General features: G+C 34.4%; 1 protein-coding gene across 1 annotated transcript in view; it reads left to right on the forward strand.

Annotated features, from left to right (window-relative positions):
• The first annotated feature begins 469 nt into the window (after window positions 1-469).
• The window catches only part of LOC129920295 (nuclear factor related to kappa-B-binding protein), a 66665-nt gene continuing 43422 nt past the window's right edge, over window positions 470-23712 (forward strand). Inside the window, exons 1-2 of the mRNA XM_056001633.1 lie at window positions 470-625; window positions 708-1031. The gene's annotated coding sequence lies outside the window, so the exon portion shown is untranslated. The remainder of the gene's footprint in view (window positions 626-707; window positions 1032-23712) is intronic.

Raw genomic sequence — 23712 nt, forward strand, 5'->3', positions numbered from 1 at the left:
ACATAAAACGGAGTTATATTTAGGCTGACAAGACAAAACGTCACGTGTAAACAGCAAAAATGACGCGTGTAAACGTAAAATAACTTGGACCGAACGATGACATAGCTTAAAAGACGCACGATTTAAATAAATAAACAGAATATGACGTATAAAACCGTGTGAATATAAAAGTTATAACAAAAAATATAACACTTATAGCAAACGAATTCTTATTTCACCCCTTTTGGTGTAAAAACGGTTCTCATGTAATTTTTGATGATAGAAATAGTTGCTACCTTTAATTTAAATGTCGGTTCTACTTTAACCATAGATTTCCTTATCCATTTTGCTCTAGTACAATTTTCACCGAGTTAGCTTTCCAACCAATCATATTCCAGTACTGGAAAGCCAATCATCTCGGCTATTATTATCTATGGGTACCATATCTATGTAATAAATTGTCAAAGGTCTATACATTGACATTCATGATTGACATTGAAAACAACACGGACAAAGAAGAAGGACAAGATGGCAGCAATTTGGTAGGAATTAACTTTTATTTATTATTTTCGATGTATTTCCCTTTTTTTTCTTTTCTATTTATTTCAGGTACTCCATACCAAAGAACAGGATTCGTTTATTCGAGGTATGTTTGTTCGATTTTTTTAATCGTATTTCTGTGCTTAGGTTGGTTTGTTTACTATGTTTTTTTTTCTTTTCTTTTACAGGAGCAACCGGCGTCCGCAACAAAATGTCAGATAAGAACTTTTTTTTTAGTCGCAACCCCAGATAAAAACTTTTGGTTTTTACATTTTTTTGAGCATATCCCAGAAACCTGACGTGATAGGGCGAAATTGACTTCGAATCTGGATTCAGTGATCCAAAAACTATAAGACTAACATATTCGCACATCCAGATCAGAGAAAAAATGTTTTTGTTTTCGTGACATTTTATGAGGTTATCTCGAAAACCTGACGTGATGGAGCAAAACGGACTTCGGATTCGGTTTCAGCGACCCAAAAACTATATGAAAAATTTAGTCGCAATCCCAGGTCAGAACTTTTGTATTTTTTTGTGTGGCTGCCCTACTAACAATTTTGCTTCTATAATGCTTTAAAGAAGCAACAATTGCATCTGTAAAGCTTTATAGAACCAAAATTGTTTGTCGGGTGTGTAATCATTCTGTGAGGCGCGTAATATTACACGATGCCTCTTGAGTCAAGGACTCAAATTTGACATATATCTTTTGAATTAACATTTGTTGTTGTTGTATTGCACCAAGAAGCAAAAAGAAATGTGAGGGAATGTTGAAAAAAAGAAAAAGTGGAAAAAAAAACGTCAAAAAAGAGTCTCGGACTCACGACCCACGACTCTCCGGTCGGATAATTTTTTCTTTAATCTTTTTTCTCTTTTGCACTCATTATGTTTAAAAAGAGTCGCGCCTCTTGAAGCTTGATATAATTGCTGACAAATTCTTATGTTCTTTCAAGAGAGAAAAGGACGAAAATAGATTTCATTGATATCAAAAGTGTTTACAAAAGATTGGACCTTAGTAATAGACTCGATTTTAATAGAATTCGATTTTAACAAAAAAATTCATGGTAATAAAACAAACATCTTACTTCTAAACTTAGATAACTAAAACAATGAAAGTTAACCATAACATGCGATCTTAAAACAACACACCAATGTGAACCCACCTTAATGTTTTTTTATTTTCGCTGAATGCTTTCATTCATTCATTCAGTCATGAATGACATTTCATTCCAGTCCATTGGAAATTTTCCAATAGATATTCCAGTTGTTTTTGTTTTTTTTTTTTATTTTGTATCGAATTTTAATTTGTTTAATTTCGTTATTTCGGTTAAAAAAAAAAAGTAAAAAAAAAAGTGATTCTGCACATCTACGCGTCATTCTCTTTCGTTCGTTGTATAATTTATGCCCCTTCGGTTTTTGGGGGCCCGGTAATTTGTACCACAAAAACCATGCTCGCCGTTTAATTATATAATAATAATATATATATATGATGATTAAAATCAAACAGATTAGTATTCAAATTTACAAACTTACACATGCGAGTTAAGGGCACATGCATACCATAATTAGAACGCTGTTGGGGTAATTTTATTAAATCTAAGCTACGAAAGTTATAAGCACCTCTCCGGTAGTTAAAATTAATAGAATTAAGCAGATCAGGGCCATCAATTACACCCGTTATAAGTTGATAAATAAATACAAGGTCCTTATTAACTTTCCTTTGAGACAAGGTTTGGATCTGCAGTAGGTTGATTCGATGCTCATAGGAAGGAAGGTTAAAAGGGTCCGTCCATGCTAAGCCTTTTAAGGCAAAAATTGGATGAAATATGGACTTTCAAATGCCTACTGTTTTTTGTTTTTTTCATAAACACATCCTGTGCGAACTTGAACGAAAATTGAAACTCGGAGTATGTGTTCCTACTGTGATAAGGCTTCCATCCCAATAACAACCAAACTCACAGATAAAATAATAAAAAAAAAATGGATCATAAATACAGGAAGTTGAAGGCTCAGCTTAAAATTTCTCTGACTCTGGTCTGAGCCCTCAGAGATCTATGGGCCCTTCCTGCATATTCATTCACTAAAGAATAGGGTTCTGCAAAATAAACACATTTAAAAGTTATTTGAATCATCCACATTGACGGCAGCGCAACTCCCCGGACAACTTCCAATGTCCAATTTCTCTTAAATCTTATGGTTCATTCATACCGAGATGTGTCTGTGAATTGATTTGTTTACCTCTCCAAAAAATCAATTACATAAATGTCATACATGAAGCAGGATTGCTCCGAGCAGAATAAGCGGGGGCTGAAGGAGAAAGTTGTTGTGAATGTCATTTTGGAATATTATCTTGTGTGCCGGAGCATTGTGTATGTGAATGTACCAAACTATGAAAAGACTTGAATTAAAATGTGAAGTAGATGAATGCAATATGCTAAATGAAATGACAAGTACATCCATGCAGCACTTGAGGTAATTGTTTCCGAATGACTATTGAATGAGTAGAGTATATTTGTATGCTGTGCACTTGATTGAGATGTTTTTATTTTTGAGATGGATAAAATCAAAAACTAGATTACACTTATCTACTCGATATAAATTATGTATTTATTTCAAAAAATAATTGAAATGCACCATTAAAAAGTCAAAAAGTCAGAGTTGCTCGGATTTCAAGGCAGTACTTTGGGGAATTTTTATAAGAAATCCTTTTAGGGTTGCCAGATATGTTTTGAGAAAACTGGTAATCGAGATGCCAAATCCCGGACTTTCCTGGTCAAATAACAAAAAAAAAAGTACAAAACGAAGGCATAATTTTATAAAAAAAAAAAAAAAACCGAACAATGTTGTTGTTGGGGGTGTGGGGTTTTCCGAGTCGGCAAATCAGTCGGCAAAAAATTAATCGCGAAAACATTTTTTGTACGTAGGTACATAAGTGTTTTAACATCGGGTTAGCTCGTGTCGCGTTCGAGGTACGATTTTCCGAGTCGGCAAGTTAATCGCCAAATCAAAAAACTATTCCCTTACTCAGCTTAAACGTTATACCCGCTTTGAGTATATATTTTAAGATCAACACAATATGGGAGTGTTTTTATATGTTTTTGGGGATGACAAATCTAGATGCAATATTAGTTTTTGCAAATTCCTGAAATTATATAAACAAAAGGAAATATTTCAAAATCGGTAGGTGTCATTTTAAACAAAATTAGTAAATATTACAGTTGATGTCTAGCAAGACAATTAAGTCTTTGAATTTTTCAAATCGGTACATTAATGCCTGAGATATGACCAACTGTTAATAACTCTCTCTCTTTTAATCTTTTATTATAAACAGTTGGTCATATCTCAGGCGTTAATGGATTGATTCTACAAGTTTTACCTACATCATTTTTGTCAAAAATAAAAAATGGCCGTCTTATTTACTAAACCTTATGTTTCCTTAAATCCAAGATGGCGGCTTTGGCTCAAGCTCGATTTTCCCAAAAAAACTGCTATTAAGCTCTCAGTGATCCCCCCTACCGTCCTATGAAAAAAAATTGCACGATCTAATTTTTTCCATTTTTTATTTTACCTTTTTGTTTTATTTTTATATAATCTATATACCTATTTCGAGGGACTTTTTGCCTCATCATCAGGATCTAGTATATAATAAAAAACATGCGTAAAAATACTAAAATACATTGATAAATTTACACTTTTACGTTTTACCTACCATTTAAGCTTAATTTTGTGTACATCCCGAATGGGCTAGAAGCTAGAGGTACGGTTTCCCGAATCGGCAAATTAGTAGGCAAGTTGATCACCAAATCATTTTTTACGTATATTGGTGTATTTAATTAAAATCTGGCTAGCTCGTGTCGCGTACGAGGTACATAGATGTATTTAACATCTGGTTAGATCGTGTCGCATCTCGTAATGATGGTCGAATTGGCTTCCAAATTCTTGGAATTTTATCCTCTTCCTTTGGCATTTTGCTTGTTCAAAGTAAAAAATTGTACAGAAAATCTAGAAGTGGAATATTTGAACGTTTTTGCTACTTCATTTTTGATTCGAAGCACAATAGAATCATTTCAACAATTTAACGATGATGATGATGACTCTCAAGTACCTAAATGCATTAATAAAAAGTTCATCTTCATTTGCTGAAAAATTAAATATTAATCCTGAAAATGATTTTTTGAAACATCATAGAACACGTCGGAATTGATGAAAATCCTGAAAAAGCTTTTGTTTTTAATTTGGAAACATTTTATAGAAAGAATTCAAATTGGTTCTTCAAACTTTTACGTCACACGTAAATTAAATAGTAAAATTAACCAAAGTTGGTTTGCCCCATGTTTACCGCTCCTGTGAGCTGTGACTTTAGCTTCTTGTGAGCGGTCATTCAGTAAACTTAAAATAGTTCTCAATTATTTGCGTACGACCATGGGGGATGAAAGGTTAAATTAGTTGATGCTGCCATATTCCTTAAAAGATATAAGTAGTTGATAAAATTCAACTAAACGAGGTTGTCGAAAAATGAGCATTGTTAAAACATCGCAGGGTAAAAAATTAAAAATCAATTTTATGTAAATGTTTTATGTTAATAACTTTAATTTTAAAGTTCAAGTGACCTCAACTCCAAACAGTGGGCTCATCAGTTAGATCTGTCATACCAAAGACCATATAACAAGTTAACTTGTAACTTGTTATATGGTCTTTGGTCGTACCCTTACTAAGACGCCTTATTTTGGTCGATGCTTATCGACACTATATAAAACTCACAGCATGAATATACTGTGAATTTTAATATTCTAATTGAATTTGTTTAAATTCAGACACTTAGAAAATGAATGCCCGTGGTCAGGATGATATAATAACAAAAAAATAACAATAACAATAATAAAAAGAAATAAAATGCACGACTGGGGTCGCACGTACTTGCTCTTGCAGTTCAAAGCACTTTTATGTTAGTTTACTTGTAGATTTTACGAGCTGCCTCTAAAATAAATTTTAAAGAAATTTTGTTGAGGTTGGGGAAGAGCCAACATTTAGACTAAATTTTTTTCATATAAAAAAATTTTTTTTTTTGTATTTGACTTTTTTGAGAAAAAATAAAAATGCAATTTTATTGCCATTGCTTTAAATATTACGTATACAAAGTTTAATCAAAATCGTTAGAGCCGTTTTCGAGAAATTCGCAATATCGTATTTTTTTGTATGGGAGGTATACGATCTAAACGAGATATAAAAAAAACAAAAAAAACCAACTTTCAGAATTCCATAAAAATCATCTGTACCAAATTTGAAGAAAATCCATCCACGCGTTAAGGCTGTGGAAATGTGTACAGATGGACGCACAGACGCACAGACGCACAGACGCACAGACGCACAGACGCACGGACGGATTTGCGAGACCCACTTTTTTGGAATTCTCCATCATCGTAATGTTGGTTTTGATTAAAACCTCAAATTTTTTTTTCGACACGAAACCAATACTTGCCCTATAGAGCAAGTAAAAAATAACAAAAATAATAAAAAAAATTGAATTGAATTATATTCAATCGCTCCACTTAAAATAGAAATAATTTAAATAATTTTTTATGATTTTTGTTATTTTTGTTATTTTTTTTCTTCGTTATTTAATTTTAAAGGCTCAAATCAAAGACTCAAATTTTAGAGACTACAATGTATCTAATTTATTTGGCAGGACAAAAATAAAAAATTACGATTTTGCAAAAAAGTGTTCACAAAAAAGTCTCTTTATAAGGGTGAATTGCGCGGAAAATTCTACATCAATGTCATATAGGTACGATTCTCTATAAAATATTGAGACCGAAAAAAGAAAAAGTATAAACCAAATTCGCACCCGTGTGCCTATCACGTCACAAAAAAGAGGTGTGCCTACAGAAGGTTAAATGCCTAATCGTGAAAGTTATATTTTTATTTCTTTTTTTATCTAAAATTATGATTCCCAACATTATTAAAAAAATGTTCGGATGCAAATTCCAAATTCCCCCCCCCCCCAGGGCCGTAGCCAGAGTTGAATTTAAGGTAGGGCATCGGTTGTTAAAGGTAGGGCGGTGTTATAAATTGTCTGGTGACAAAAAAAAAAAAAACAAAATTCATTTGTGCAGTTCATACATGGTTGAAGTGAAACCTTAAAAAATCATTTTTCTTGAAAAAAACTGCACCATTAAATAGCTAACAAATTTTGCTGAAGAATAAAGCCATACTTAAATTTTTACAATGCAAAAAAAGTATAAAAATAATCATTTTTCATAAAAAAAGCAAAAAATAAATCTTTTTTCTCTTCCAACACCTTTTTTTTAAATGACAGCCAATACCATATCATCTGAAAGCTTTTTATTTCACCATTTTTATGACACTTCTATTTCTACGATGCCTAAAAAAGTAAGAATTTTTTAAAGCCAACCGTGTCGAAATTTCAAACTGAGATTACGGTACTTCCTACACTGACCGGTGCACAGTGTGGGATTTCGCGAATTTAGCGGAATTTAATTCGAAAAATGACTTGCCTTGTTTGATGCCCAAACCAGTTTTTCTTAAAGCTAATAGATTGTAGAAAGTGATAACAAAAGCATTGTTAGGTGGGGTGTGGGGATCATGTAAACAAAAAACAGATTTGAAGTTGCAGTTGGCGATTTTTATTCTGTTTATTTGGTGGAAGAGTATATTTTGCTCTTAATTTTTTCTCGTGCGTTTGGTGTGTGTTTTAATAAAAGTTTAATTTTTTTTATATTTCCTTAATATCAAGGTATAATTATGTAAGTAATTTTTTATTTCACAGGGTGTTTTACATTTTTGTTTTGGTGTTTGAAGTTAAAAAAATGTGTTTTTTTTTTCGATTTTTGTACCTTTGTTAGAGCAAAACTTTAGTTATTCCGCGTTATAAATTTAAGAACTTTTTTTATTTCACAGGATGTTTTAAAAACAATAGGCTAGTGAATTCATTTAAAAATAGTTATAACACAAATACAGGTTGTTCAAATCCAAAATTTAGAGTAAGAGAAAAACAGAACTACCTAAGTAATTTGAAAAATTAAAAAAGAAAACTACCAAGGAATAAAAAAAGATTATATCGGATAAAGGGTGTTTCAGTAATGATAAAAAAAATTAAATAATTTAAAATTTTTTAATTTTCATAAGGTTTATCGATATTTAAACAGGGTTTTTATATTTCCATACCTAAGTTAACCCTTTCGAACCCAAGCTATGAAAATCAATATTAAAAAATGTTTTTTCAGTATTATCGTATCAAAAACATCACAACTAAGAAATATGAACAGCAAAAAGTTATTTTCCAAAATAATAAATAGCAAAACTAATGTGTTATTCTCATGTTACATGTAAGTTACATGCACTGCCTACGACCACCAAAAAAAGTCGGACAACTGAGAAAATAACTTTTTATGGAACAATAATGTATGCTACTTCTTCTGAGCCAAAAAGCAAAACACTTTCTGGATTGACTTTTTTTTATATCTTTTTTTCAAAATTATGACCATATATAAAAAAAAAATTTTTTTGCAAAAAAAAAAGAAAAAATGTGAAATTCAGTTCCTTTTTCGATAAAAAAAAAATGAAAGGTATGATATTTGACTAAATTTTTGTAATAATCCAGTAACTAGGCATCATTATCTTTCAATTGAGCCATTGAAACCTAAAAAAAATATTTAATGGAATATTTTTTACGAATTTTTAAAAATATGTTACATGAGAGTAACGCTGGGTCCGAAAGGGTTAATAATCAAGTGCTTGGTCATTTATAATTCGTGGCTTAGACAATGTGCTACTTTCTGAAGATAGAAACTGTGGAAACTTGAAATTCACATACTTTTCACGACTCATTGAGTATTTAAGACTAGTCCACCGAAAGGCAAAAAACTTGTACTTTCAGAGCTCTGTACATACAAAATTTGACGAGATATTTAAATAATTGTTATTATTTTTCATTATTGATATGTTTATAATTAAACTTGCAAAAAAAGAATTCTCAAAAAGTTAAACCTGTAAGCGCTATTAATTTAATTCCGCTAAATGAGCGAATTCCCACACTGTGCGGTGGCTGGTCATCAGCAACAGATCTCCAATGGTGTTTTGAGGTTTTTTCAAGTTTTTCAATTTAAGATTGTGTAACTTGTAGAGCACCTACCGTTATGTGTGACTTATCAAATGCAAGGTTATATTAACAGCATGCGTATTAAAGTCAAGTAAAATGTTTGTGTGCTCTAGATCAAAAGATATAACGTGTTGTTTTGAAAAAGAACATCTTTTTTCCGTTAGCTCACGATATTGAATATGAAATTAATTGAAAGTTTGCACAATTATAGTTTATTTAATTACCTATCTACAATATAAATTTTATTCATCGATCTATTAAAACAAAAAAGTTATAATCAATTGATTTTTCATGTCGCTTTTTCGTTTTATCTTGTTTCAAATCACTACTAAAGAAGTTTTCACTTCAAAAATCAAAAAGATTCCAAAAAAGGGGCCCGAGAAAAATAAGGTATCCTAACAAAATTACAAAGGAAAAAAAAAAACAAATACGAAAATAACAACACCGAAGCATTTAATGAACATCAATTAAAAAAAATGATTCCACACAAAATATTGGGATATAATTGGACCCAGTTCTTTGACTTACAGCAGGACACAACGGAATTGCAAGTCTATTTTGTAATGATGTAAGTTTCAAACAAACTCATTCGGATATGTGCTTTGAAGCAAGGTATTGGCGAAAAACTTGTACAGTTTTTCGAACATACATATAAGTTCAGCCAATTATTTCTTACAGACCCCGAAAGGGTGCAAAAATTCTTCATAAATCTCAATTTCTAAGATGTTCGAAAATCATGGTCTGCAGATCTAGTTCAAACATATCTAAATTCTGGAAATAAAAAACTAGATCTTGTAGTTGAATTATTTCTTTTTTTATAATGGTAGGATTGAAAATTGCAGTGTTGTAAACGTTTCTTGCTAGATTTTCATCTTTAAAAATGTTGCTTTAAATAACAAAAGGGGCCATTTTGATTAATTTAAAGATAGTTTAGTCCAGGGGTACCGAGAAGTCAATATTAACCCGGTGCTCAAAAAGTTCGCGAAGTTTCGTTTTTACTTGGGTTTAAGAGACTTAAAATATAACATACGTTAAATTCAATACTTTGCGTATTGTGGACTTTATATTGTTTTGAAAGATGGTTTAGTGTCAAAAATCAACTTAATTTTGAAACCTTGAAAATATTCGCATAACTCTATTACCTCTATGTATCGAAAATGCAGATTAGTTAACTTTAGTTAACACGGCAGAAGTGAATTAATTTTTTGTGTCAAAATCAATCAATCAATCAAAGCCAGAAATATCAGAGAGTTGGAACGGCAAATACTGTAATATTTGCGGCTTATGGATTGTATGCAAAAAAAAGAAGATTTTTTAACAATTTTCGTTTTTAGAAATAACGATATTTTGTAAGCGATCAGGGACCACACTGCTTGCACCAGTCGAAAGGTATGAGGTTATAAAAAAAAACGAATTGATAGGTAACCTCCTCTTTTTTGGAAGTCGGTTAAAAATGAAATAAAAACAGAATATAGCTACCCATAACTACTGCTAGTTGTATGGGATCAGGTTTGGTAAAACGGTTTGGAGCTTTTAATGTTAATTCTTGTTCAATCTCATTGAATCAAATTATATTTTTGAAAGAAAGTAGGGCATTAAGGTAAGACACTTTTAAAGGAAGGCATTAATGCTCTAAGAGTAACCTAACTTCAAAAAAGCCGTACCTCCAAAAACGCCTTACCTTCAAACATGCCCTACCTTCAAAAATTTCCTGCCTTCAATGACTTTGAGTATGGCTTTCCACGCTATTTAAAAAAAATAATCTTATTTTCAAAAAAGGCAATTTTCAAATAAGACCCGTTTTGAATGAAGGGCATCTTTTCAAATTATGAAATTTGAAGGTAGTGCAATTTTAAAGATAGGGCAAGACATTTTTTAATTGCATTTTCATCCTACCTTGAAAAACGCTCTAAGAGTAACCTATATCAAAAAAGCCAATGCTCCAAAAACATCTTACCTTCAAAAATACCCTACCTTCAATAACTTTGAGTATGGCTTTCCACGCTATTTAAAAAAAATAATCTTATTTCAAAATAAATTTAAATATACCTAATTTATTTTTAAATAGGGCATTTTTCAAATAAGGTCCTTTTTGGAGGTAGGGTATATTTTAAAACTAGGGAATTTGAAGGTAGGGCATTATGATATTTCATGCCTCATGTGTTTTATATATTTTGTATTATTACTAACAACAAATAGCCATTACAAATAAAATATACATAGATACCTAATACAATTTCACGAACAAAGTGAATTGAATTCGATCAGAAAATCTAAATAAGTGAAAAAATGCAGAACAATTAATTTCAATGCCTCGTGTGTTTTATATATTTTGTATTATTATTGACAACAAATAGCCAGTACAAATAAAATATACATAGATACCTAATACAATTTCACGAACAAAGTGAATTGAATTCGATCAGAAAATCTGAATAAGTGAAAAAATGCAGAACAATTAATTTCACTTTCGGCAAGTAAATATCTACGCAAAAATTGAAATGAAGAACGTGAAAGTCTCAAAAACTAATTTTCAATGAAATTTTTCTTCATGTTTAATCCGAAATATATATTTTTTCGTAATAGATATTTTGCTTTTTTAATCCAAATCAGAACGCAAACTGGAATTTGCTAGTTATGTTAACCACTAAGATTTTGAGATACCAAAAATTTCTATTTCCAATATCTTTGAGAAAAATAATCTTTTTGCAAAAAAAAAATTAAATATAGGTAGGTACTTAAGACGATAAAATACTGTGTTCTTTATTTAAAATTCAATTTAAACTCGCCGTTATAGCCTTACTCTAATCTTAAGTGGTTAGGTTACATGATGCTGAAAGTCCTTGAAATAAAAACACAGAGGAAGGTGCATAGTCCCATTTGGTTGGATGAAACTCAAAACTGAAGGTAGCCATAGACACCTGTTTCAAAAATTTTAATTTTATTTTGAACCAAATCATTAATAATGCTGCTTCTTTTTGGTTATTTCTTATTTAGCTGTTAAATTCTCTTGAAACAGAAGCCTTCACTGGCAACTAAAGTTGTTTTTCGACCTTTTTTTATGTGATGAGTTAAAGCGAGATCCTGTTCGTTGCGGATGGCGCGTTTAATTTTAATGTTTATTAATTGGAATCTGTTGTGCATGTAGTTCGTTATGGTACCACCTACCACGCTATAACCCACGAAACTCAGGGTTGAAAATTACTGATGACGTGAAGAGTGAGTCATTATCCATTTGTCATTAAACCCCTTTGATACACCCTCGGGAGGGCTTTCTGAATTTTGTTCGCCATCACTATGTATACGAGCGCATTTGAATCGGTTAATGTTCCATTTAGGTTCAACCATTCTATCAATTATCAAGCCTGCTACAGGTACTCGAGGCAGAATGGTTTAATTAAGAGAGTATTTTAATTGCTTTTTGCAACCACCAGCAAATACCTTTTCTACTACTCAATCCTACCACTAGCAGTGCTGGACTTCAAAAAAAAAAAAAAAGTGGAAGCTATTATGACACTCAAGGATGGGAGAATGCTCTTGCAAGTTTATTACAGCCGAATTTTCAAATTCTATTTGTCGACTGAATCGTGAATCCTAAAGCAGAACAACAACGAGAACGACGTTAGTGGGAGTGACTGCAAAATATACAACATGGCATGCTGTCTGATCCCATGCAGCAGGTCCCTTAAGGGATATTGTTATCAATATCGTAGTAATAGAATCATTCTGTGAGGCGCGTACTATTACACGATGCCTCTTGAGTCAAGGACTCAAATTTGACATTTATCTTTTGATTTAAAATTTGTTGTTGTTGTATTGCACCAAGAAGCAAAAAGAAATGTGAGGGAATGTTGAAAAAAGAAAAAGTGGAAAAAGAAACGTCAAAAAAGAGTCTCGGACTCACGACCCACGACTCTCCGGTCGGATGATTTTTTCTTTCATCTTTTTTCTCTTTCGCACTCATTATGTTTAAAAAGAGTCGCACCTCTTGAGGCTTCATGTAATTGCTGACAAATTCTTATGTTCTTTCAAGAGAGTAAAGGACGAAAATAGATTTCATTGGTATCAAAAGTGTTTACAAAAGATTGGACCTTAGTAATAGACTCGATTTTAATAGAATTCGATTTTAACAAAAAAATTCATGGTAATAAAACAAACATCTTACTTCTAAACTTAGATAACTAAAACAATTAAAGCTAACCATAGTTTACATGCGATCTTAAAACAACGCACCAATGTGAACCCATGGTATAAAAAGACAAGGTATGATCATTAGAGCCGCCATCTTACAAAATGGGGTAATAAGGTTTTGACGTTTAAATTTGGCAAAGTCAAAAGCAACAACAATTTCCAAGACAAATTTGTTTACAACAACAATTTCAATGGGCTGGGCTGTCAAAACCTTAAGCAGCCATAAGTTTTGACAGTTCTCGATACTGAGTTTTTTCTAATGATCATACCTTCTCTTTTTATACCATGATGTGAACCCACCTTAATGTTTTTTGATTTTCGCTGAATGCTTTCATTCATTCATTCAGTCATGAATGACATTTCATTCCAGTCCATTGGAAATTTTCCAACAGATATTTCCAGTTGTTTTTGTTTTTTTTTTTTTTTTTTTTTTTATATCGAATTTTTAATTAAGCAAATTTCGGTATTTCGGGCGAAATAAAGTAAAAAAAATGTTATTGTGCACGTCTAGAAGTCCTTCGCTTTAATTCGGTGTATATTTTATGCCCCATCGGTTTTCGTGGGCCCGGTATTTTGTACCACAAAAACCACGTTCGCCGTTTTATTATATGATGATGATGATGATGATGATGATGATGATGATGTATATTTGTTACACAATCTTATCAGGATCCATTTAAGACTTTTATCTGAAAAGTGCATTGGGTATATCTCGAAATATTAACATTTCAATGCAACCATGTCAAACAAATTTTTGATTATTTTTTTCTATGAGAGCTATTTTCAAACCCAATTTCTCCGCTTTTTTTTTTTGTTAATAGTTTTAGATATTTCTGTATGAAATAACCTATAATACAACAAATAAAGTACCTTGGCACAACTGCGATGAACGATAAAATTTTTAGTCTGATTAACTGAGGGAAGGTATAAAAAGAGAAGGTATGATCATTAGAAAAAACTCAGTATCGAGAACTGTCAAAACTTATGGCTACTTAAGGTTTTGACAGCCCAGCCCATTGAAATTGTTGTTGTAAACAATTTTGTCTTGGAAATTGTTGTTGCTTTTGACTTTGCCAAATGCCAAACGTCAAAACCTTATTACCCCATTTTGTAAGATGGCGGCTCTAATGATCATACCTTGTCTTTTTATACCATGGAAGATAGATGCGATGGTTTTTTTTTTAACTGCGACCGGGTAACCGGCAGCGGATGAAAATACATTGGATTCTAAGATCCAGTTCTATTTTATTTTTTTTTTTTTCATAGATCAAATGGTTTTTTTGTAAAAGCCGGCGTTTTGTGGAAGTGAGTACCTATCCTAAATGAAAGATAAGAACATCGCATTTGGCGATTAGTTAAACCTACCAAAAACTTTCACCTGCATAATGCTTGCCTATCACTTTCTATAGTTTCAATCTTTGTTGGTAAATGAAAATTAATTAATGCTATTGTGGGAAGATGGATGTGTGGGTGCAAGGCATCCTGCGAAGCTGCGATACCTTCCTACTTACCTTCATTGCGTTTAGTCTTGTTCCTCATACAGTGAACGTTTAAGGACTAAGGAGCACCATATGGGTTATAGAAGTTTCTAATTTAAACTTTTACGGCGGAAGGAATTGGAAACAGTATTTCGACAATGAGATGCTATTAAGGAGGGTAATTGGTTGAGATTTTAATGGTTGTTTGTATGAGAAGCCGAGAACAAGAATTCCAACTGCGTAAAAGGATATGAACATCTGAAATGATTGAATCAAACCAACCCAAATGTTATAAATCTTCGTATTCACATCTGTACATTTATTTCAATAATTTAAAAAAAGGATGATTAATTTATGTACAAAAATTATGATTTGATGTACCTATTTACTTACTTTTGAAATATAGTGTTATTTTTTTCTTTTTTTCACTACAGATTCTTTGATGTAGTAAGCTTAGAACAAGCTATTTTATCTACGATCAGAGGCCTCATCATAAGTGCATGTTAGTGGTTAGTAAACAAAAAATACAACCTCCCACATGCACAATATAAAACAAAATAGTTACGAACAAATTTACAAGTTATAAAATTATAAGTACAAAAAATCCAACATATATAATTTATTTAAAACATTGATTATCAATCACGATTGTGGAGCACTGCACTGGTTCGAAACAATGTTTTTAGACCCATTTTCGTCAAATTAAAGTCTAAGGATGAATGGTTAAAATTAAAAAGTTTACTCATGCGACTCAGAAGCAGGAGCGTACGTTGTGTTGTCGGGGCCCCGGGGAAAGACTAAATTTTGGAGCCCTTTTGATATAGAAAATAAGAACAAATAAAAAAGTTTATATAGGTATGCCCACTTATTTTTTTTTTGGGGCCCCTGATGTACCTGTCATTTATTTGTCGCTAAGATTTTGCAAGTAATATTTTTTGGGGCCCCAAGATAGTATGTAATTTTTTCTTTCAAAAAAGCAATTTATTTTTTTTGGGACCCATGATGTAATTTTTTTTTTTTAGATGAAATATTATGTGGCTGGCTACCAATTCACTGAAAAATATAATTTGTCTCTCTTGTGTCCGAAGTGATTCATGTCAAATATATTATCTTTTTGCTTCTATACTTGTATAACCAGTTGCCTTCTCTGCATTGTCTCCTTACGGGGCCCTGGCGTGTTGGGGCCCCGGGGCACCGCCCCACTTGCCCCAATGGTGTGTACGCCCCTGCTCAGAAGCTCATTAATATACCATAGTTTGTTCTATGAAAGCCGATATGCAAAGGTTCAAATCTTCGTAGGAGGTCAGATCCACCCGGATAATTTATACCAATACAAGCTAATAGATCAGGAGCATCAATTTGGGAATTAATAAGCTGATGAAGAAAGATTAAATCATTATTTACACGTCTCTGTGCTAAAGTTTGCATCTGAAGAAGTTGAATGCGTTGTTCATATGGTGGCAAGTTGAAAAGATCGGTTAAAAGTTATTTTATATGTCCTGGCTGGTGGGTGAGGTAATAATAGAGTTATCTTAAAGATTATTCAATTTTTGTAATAAAGTAGAATTATCTAGTGTAAATAATAATTATATGTATATCTATACATTGTATAGATACTCATTCGAGAGTACATGTACATTAGGATGTGTCAAAATGCTTAAGTATGGAATTTTCAAATGTAATAGCTTTTAAAAGTTGCATTACTTATCAAAAATAAATCCTGCGTTTACAGTTTTCATTTTAATTAATATTTTTGGCTCGCTCAAAATATACGAAGAAATCGAAGAAATTTGAATTTTTAAAGAATTTTTAAATATTGTAATGTTTTATTCCGGGTTCACAATAAAACTTATTTAGTTTCCACTTATATTTCCGTTCAAATAAGAACACACTTTATTTCAACTCAATTTACTTTTATTATTCGCTCAAACAAACACACTTTTAAATCACTTTATTTACTACCAACAATTCGCAACACTTTATTTCACTTTGTACTGTACTCTTTCACTTTCAAGATTAAACTGCCCCGGTCGGTGTTTATGCTGCCCTTTTATACCGGAATTTCGAGATTCGAGAATGTCTTCGAAGGCTCTCGTCTTTGCTTCTCGAAACTTCCTTTCCAAGAGGGGGCGCTTCATACTTCCAGTCTAGTTGGATATTTTGGGATGTGTTCAGAGGGTAGGTAGTTTCTTGATTATTAAAGGTCCGTTCACATTTCTACCTTTGCAGTAGTAGGTAGTGTGTTCAGACTTTTATCATAAAAGTAGTTCAGTAATTCATCGTTACATTGCCCCCCTCTTAGGATTGTTCGTCCCGAACAACTCCATTGCTTCTTTCACCATTATAACGATGTAAACGGTCACAATGAACTACCTTTAGTTTGCCTCTTACCCCTCTTTGTATACGGTAAACCACATCGTTAATTCTGGTCATTACTGTGTAAGGGCCTTCCCAGTTTTGTTGTAGTTCATTGAAAATTAACCGAAGTATGGCCATTTTAATATATCTTTTTTTCGCATTTTTAGTTTTACTCAAGTAAAACAGAAACATTTGAGGGGAAAGTACGATAAATTAAGCACCAAGAACTGGTAATGAGATTTTGTAGAGGGGTTAAATACAATCATTGTTTACTATGGGAGGGGGGGTCTATGTCCCCCCGTTTTGGCGGGAGGGGCAATTTTCTAAAAAAAATACTTAAAATAAAAAAAAAATTATTAAAAAACAACGGCAACACTTACAGTTTTCATTGATACTTTTTTCAAAAGCTAGAATTATAAACTTAATATTAGTTTTAAAATGAAGTTATTTTAATCAATTGTTTTTGAAATACTTGATTTCAAAGTCAAAACTTGTGAAAAAAAAAGTTTAAAAAGCACATTGAGTACAATTTTCACAAAGATGTTAATATGCCTTCTACTTTTTGAGAAAATTCAAAAATAGACAAAATACTTTCTTTATCGGAATCACTGATTTATTTCAAAAACAATTGATTAAAATAACTTCATTTTAAAATTAATATTAAGTTTATAATTCTAGCTTTTGAAAAAAGTATCAATCAAAACTGTAAGTGTTGCCGTTGTTTTTTAATATTTTTTTAATTTAAGTATTTTTTTAGAAAATTGCCCCTCCCGCCAAAACGGGGGGACATAGACCCCCCTCCCATAGTAAACAATGATTGTATTTAACGCCTCTACAAAATCTCATTATCAGTTCTTGGTGCTTAAGTTATCGTACTTTCCCCTCAAATGTTTCTCTTTTACTTGAGTAAAACTAAAAATGCGAAAAAAAGATAGATTAAAATGGCTATACTTCGGTTAATTTTCAATGAAAAAATTTTGTGAGTATAGAAATTTGAAGGAAATTTAATCTTCTGTTTTTCTTTGGAGCAATGTTTATGTCTATCTCAACCCAAAAAAAATGTACAACTAAAAAAGCAAAAAAACTCAAAAATCAATTTTTTTGATATTTTTTTTGATTGTTTCGACTATTTTGGTATGGAAATTTTTTTTTTCAATTTTTAAAATACATTATTCTAATAGGAAATTCAATTCTCTCCTAAAAGTTTTGAGAGCAATATATTAAAATTTTGCTCGGTTTACGAGATATATTGAAAAAACCAAAAAGGGGGCTTTTACACCCCTATCTTCAGTTTCCACCCTCTCATTTAATAGCACTCCGCGGTTTTATCTTCTCTTGTAACCCATTGAACGATTCCTGCAATAAAAACCCGTGAACGTCTTAGTTCCTTTCTAAATGACATAATCAATAGCCTACAACGCAAGTCGGCACGGGTTGCTGTGGTCCTAGTTACATTAAATTTTATTTATACGTGTTTTAACACGATTCAAAAATAATTAGAGGGTATGCGTTAAAAAAAAAACAACTTTAATTTTTTTGGGACACTCTATTAGAGTCATTTACATGTAAGTACTTGATGATTTCGCCGTATCATAATAATATCGTATTGGTGTTATCGTTATCCGATTTCTATAATATTCTATATTTTAGTTATTAGGGTCAATTAGAAAAAAATTAAAGGGTATGCGTATTCAAAAACGAAAAAAAAAAAAATTCGCCCTTATAGGCTGGGATAATATATATATATGATGTGCACCTCTGAGGGCTGCCAGACCAAGATTTTCTTACTTAGCATGCTAAAAACTACCACTGTACGAAGTTTCAGCCTTACAAGAGCTACCTTAGTCAAATATGCCACTAGCTCTCCTACTATTTAGGCTGTAGCTACTTGTACAGATGGACGCACAGACCGACGAACGTCCTCATTTTTACATAATTCAATGCGAAGTACTTTGGTAAGTGTTTTTCAATATTTGCGATATTGAAGTGTTGTGATAGAAATCTAAAAAAACTAAATGGAGAGTTATTCAGTTATTTATAATAAAAATAAATAATTTATTAATGATATTGTAATGTTTTATTCCGGGTTCACAATAAAACTTATTTAATTTCCACTTATATTTCCGTTCAAATAAGAACACACTTTATTTCAACTCAATTTACTTTTATTATTCGCTCAAACAAACACACTTTTAAATCACTTTATTTACTACCAACAATTCGCAACACTTTATTTCACTTTGTACTGTACTCTTTCACTTTCAAGATTAAACTGTATCCGGTCGGTGGTTACGCTGCCCTTTTATACCGGAATTTCGAGATTCGAGAATGTCTTCGAAGGTTCTCGTCTTTGCTTCTCGAAATTTCCTTTCCAAGAGGGGGCGCTTCATACTTCCAGTCTAGTAGGATATTTTGGGATGTGTTCAGAGGGTAGGTAGTTTCATGATTATTAAAGGTCCGTTCACATTTCTACCTTTGCAGTAGTAGGTAGTGTGTTCAGACTTTTATCTTAAAAGTAGTTCAGTAATTCATCGTTACATTGCCCCCCTCTTAGGATTGTTCGTCCCGAACAACTCCATTGCTTCTTTCACCATTATAACGATGTAAACGGTCACAATGAACTACCTTTAGTTTGCCTCTTACCCCTCTTTGCATACGGTAAACCACATCGTTAATTCTAGTCATTACTGTGTAAGGGCCTTCCCAGTTTTGTTGTAGCTTCGGTGATAGTCCCTTTTGTCGGTGGGGATTGTAAAACCACACAAGTTCTCCTTCTTGAAACCCTGGTGCTGTCGCTCGTGCGTCATATCTTGTTTTCATCCTTTCACTAGACGCTTTTATATTTGTCCTAGTCCGTTGGTGAATGTCAGCCAGTGTTCCTTTCAGGTTATCTACGTACTCATCCATTTCATGTGGCTCGTTTGGAACACTTCCAAATTTTATTTCACTTGGCAGGCGTATTGTTGAGCCAAATTCCGATGGTGTATGTCCAGTAGAACTATGTGTTGCACTTCTATAAGCCATCAAGAATAATGGAATATGTCGGTCCCAGTCTCGTTGATTATCATTGACTACTTTTGACAGGTGTGTGTGTCCTGTTAAATCGCTCAACCATCCCATCAGATTGTGGATGAAGCGGTGTTGTTCTCGTCTTCTTGATGCCAAGGAGTGAGCAAACCTCTTGAAAGATCTTGGATTCGAAGTTCCTTCCTTGGTCGGAATGAAGTTCCAAGGGTATTCCGAACCTGCTCACCCAATGAAAGACAATCTTATCCACAACTGTTTTGGTTTCCTGGTTTGGGATGGCAAATGCCTCAGGCCACTTGCTGAAGTAGTCCATCACTACAAGGATGTACCGGTTTCCGTTGTTGGTTTCGGGAAAAGGACCTGCTACGTCTATTGCAATTCTCTCAAAAGATGCGCCCACATTGTACTGCTGCATCTTGCTTTTGATTTTTCTAGCTGGTCCTTTGCTAGCGGCACAAGTATCACATTTTCGGCACCACTTTTCAACGTCTTCTCTCATACGTAACCAGTAGAATTGCTGTCGTACCTTTTCCAGCGTCTTGTTGATACCTAAATGGCCTCCAGAAGTTCCCTCGTGCATCTCTCGGAGAACATCATTAACCTTTGACTGAGGTACGACTAGCTGCATTACATAGGATTTACCGTCTGCGGATTCCCACTTACGCCTGAGTAGCCCTTCTTGCACATGAAGTGAGTCCCATTGCGCCCAATATGCTTTGAGAGTGGGGCTTCGGTCGGAGATGTCGGCCCATTCTGGTTTCTCTTGATGTTCCTTCCATGCAAGGATGGGTTCGATGTCCGAATCTTCCTGTTGGGCCATTCTGAGTTCTTCGTTACTCCAGCCGCAAATGGGATCAGCTCTCGTTCGTCTAACAGCGACAACTTCCTTTTCTTCTAGTCGTGTGCAATGCTTGCAGTCTTGCTTGCACGGGCGCCGAGATAATGCGTCTGCATTTGAATGCAGCTTTCCTCTTCGATGTTGAATCTGACATTGATACGTCTGAAGTATCTCGATCCATCTTGCTACTTGACCCTCCGGATTTTTGAAGTTCAAAAGCCAATTTAGTGCCATGATCTGTGCGAAGAAGGAACTTCTGTCCATAGATGTACTTATGGAAGTGCTTTGTTGCCAATACTAGAGCTAGAAGTTCCCTTCTGGTCACGCAATAATTTCTTTCTTGTTTCGAGAGTACCTTGCTGAAATAGGCAACGACCTTTTCTTCTCCGTCGTGAACTTGCGATAAAACAGCACCAACTCCAACATTACTTGCATCTGCGTCAATGATGAATTGTTTGCCTGGAGTCGGATAGGCCAGCACAGGAGCTTCACATAACCGCAGCTTCAGTTCCTGAAAGCTTTTCTTACACTCACCTGACCATTTAAAGGCTTTACCCTTCTCCGTAAGTTGGTGCAAGCTTTTGGCGATTCTCGCAAAATCCTTCACAAATCGTCGATAGTACGTTGCCAGACCCAGGAAACTCCGAAGTTGATGCTTGTCCTGAGGGGTTGGCCAGTTCTTCACAGCGTCAACTTTTTCAGGATCAGTCTTCACTCCTTGGGATGAGATGATATGCCCCAAATATTTAACCTCGGTCTTGAAAAGTGCACATTTCTTTGGATTCAACTTAAGATGTGCTTCTCGTGCCTTTGGAATACAGCCTTTAGGTTTTCACAATGGTCATCAAATGTTTTCCCGTAAACGATGACATCATCCAAATAGACTAGGCAAGATTTCCAGGTTAATCCATTTAAAACGCACTCCATCAAGCGCTCAAAAGTAGCTGGGGCATTGCATAGCCCAAACGGCATGACATTAAACTGCCACAGACCATTTCCTGTGGAGAAGGCCGTCTTCTCCCGATCTTCTGGATGGATTTCTACCTGCCAGTAGCCACTCTTCAAATCCAAAGTCGAAAACCATTGTGCTCCTTCCATTGCATCTAGAGTATCGCTGATTCTTGGCAGTGGGTAGCTGTCTTTCTTCGTCACATCATTCAGCCTGCGATAATCGACACAAAATCGAGTGCTTCCATCCTTCTTTTTGACGAGAACTACCGGTGATGCCCAAGGGCTTTTTGAATTTTCGATTAGCCCGTCTTTCTTCATTGTTGTTATCATTTCTTCAACTTCACCTTGTTTGGCCAAGGGGAGACGTCTTGCTGGTTGACGAATCGGCCTAGCATCTCCTGTATCGATTCGATGCTGCACGAGTTGTGTTCGGCCGTACTGCCCACTGGGTGAAGAGAAGATATCAGCATATTCGTGAAGAAGCCTTCCCGCAACATTAAGCTGATGTTGACTCAAGTTGTCTGATTTAAGAATTTGAGTCTTTAGTTTCTCCGAGTTCATAGTCATCTGTGTGTCCACCTCGTTGATCTTAGTTATTGCGGCCACAGATTCACATTGCCCAACAACTTCTCCTTTCTTAAGCTTGATTGGGTACGGTTTGATGTTAAGTATCCGTACAGGTACCATGTTGTTCTTTGGTGCCACAAGAGTCTTCCCGATGATTGGGAACTTTGTTCAACTTCTGGCTCAACCATGAGGTATCGATGGCTTCCAATATTCCCCTTTAGTTTCGTCCACACAAAAACTTCTGAAGAAGGAGGCAGGCACATGTCTTCTTTGATGACAGTTCTAATTGTTGTTGAGTTTTCGTTGCCAAAGACCATTGGAATCTCTACGTTTCTGTATTTCAGGACTTGATAACCGATATCCAAGATGATTCCATGCTCCTTCATGAAGTCGATTCCAATGATGCACTCATCACATATATCTGCCACCAAAAACACATGGGAAAACTTTAGTTCTGCCAAACGGATCTCAAGACGAACTTCTTCGTACACTCTTGCTGCTTCTCCTGTGGCGGTCTTCAGACGGTAGCTGTTGGTGTTATGTAGCCATGTCATCTTCACCAAGTCTCTTCGTACAATAGAGGCGGTGGCACCGGTGTCAATTGTAGCCACGTATTGGTTATTGTTTATGGTTGCCTCTACTGTCAGACTTTTGTTGTCTCGTTTAGTCTGTGAGACTTGAATTGTGGTTCTGGGGCCATCGATACCAGAAACCAGCTTTTGCCCCTCGAAGTTGGTTCTTACTCGTTTCCCGAATGGGACAAGTTGAGGATGAGTGTTGGTTGTATCGCTTACCTGTTGTTGGGAAATATTCCTGTTTCCACAGTGCTGGCAAGCATTTCTTCTTGGTGGCAATCTGCACTGCCGCTGGAGATGTCCTGTCTTGTTACAGTTCCAGCATCGACCAGCTCCGTCTCGCTGGTTTCTTTGGAATGCGAGTTTTTGACAAGAGCATTCCTCCACTGTAACTTCTCTTACCCGATGAACGCCTTGAGAAGCCTGTTCTGCTGCTTCCATAGTGAGTGCAAACGCTAATGCTTCAGGAAGAGAACCTTTTCCAGCTGTTCGTATCGCTCGCTGAAGATTTATATCAGATACAGCACGAACAAAGGCTTCTGTCGCAAACTGATTGATAATGTCGTCTCCTGCTGTCGGATATGCAAGATGAGCTAACCTTTCAATATCAGCTTGGAGTTGTTGCAGAGTTTCACCTCTTTTCTGGACTCTTGTATTGAGTTGGACGCGGAAGACCTCCTGCATATGGCCATCTCCAAAGCGCTTTTCAAAGACCTGGACAAGAGCGTTAAAGTTACCATTCTTTTCTGGTGGTAAAGTTTGTAACAACTCAGCAGCAGGACCTCTAAGAGCAAGAGTCAGCGCTATACATTTGTCTTCGTCATCCCAGCCATTTGTTGTGGCAGCTGCCTCAAACTGTTTCTTGTAGATTGACCAAGAACTTTGTCCATCAAAGGTTGGTGGATGCATTTCTTTCTTCTTTGAATACTCACCAGAACTTTCTCGAGCCTTAACTTTTCTAACCTTGTCCAACTCTTTACTAATGTCTTGTAATTTCTCTTCGAACTTAGTGTCCATTGCCAACAGCTTTTCTTTATTTTCTTCGACACGCTCGTCAAGAGCAGTGAACTTCTTCTCGAAATCACCAAGCCT

The sequence above is a fragment of the Episyrphus balteatus genome, chromosome 4 (assembly GCF_945859705.1).
Source record: "Episyrphus balteatus chromosome 4, idEpiBalt1.1, whole genome shotgun sequence".
Taxonomy (NCBI): domain Eukaryota; kingdom Metazoa; phylum Arthropoda; class Insecta; order Diptera; family Syrphidae; genus Episyrphus; species Episyrphus balteatus.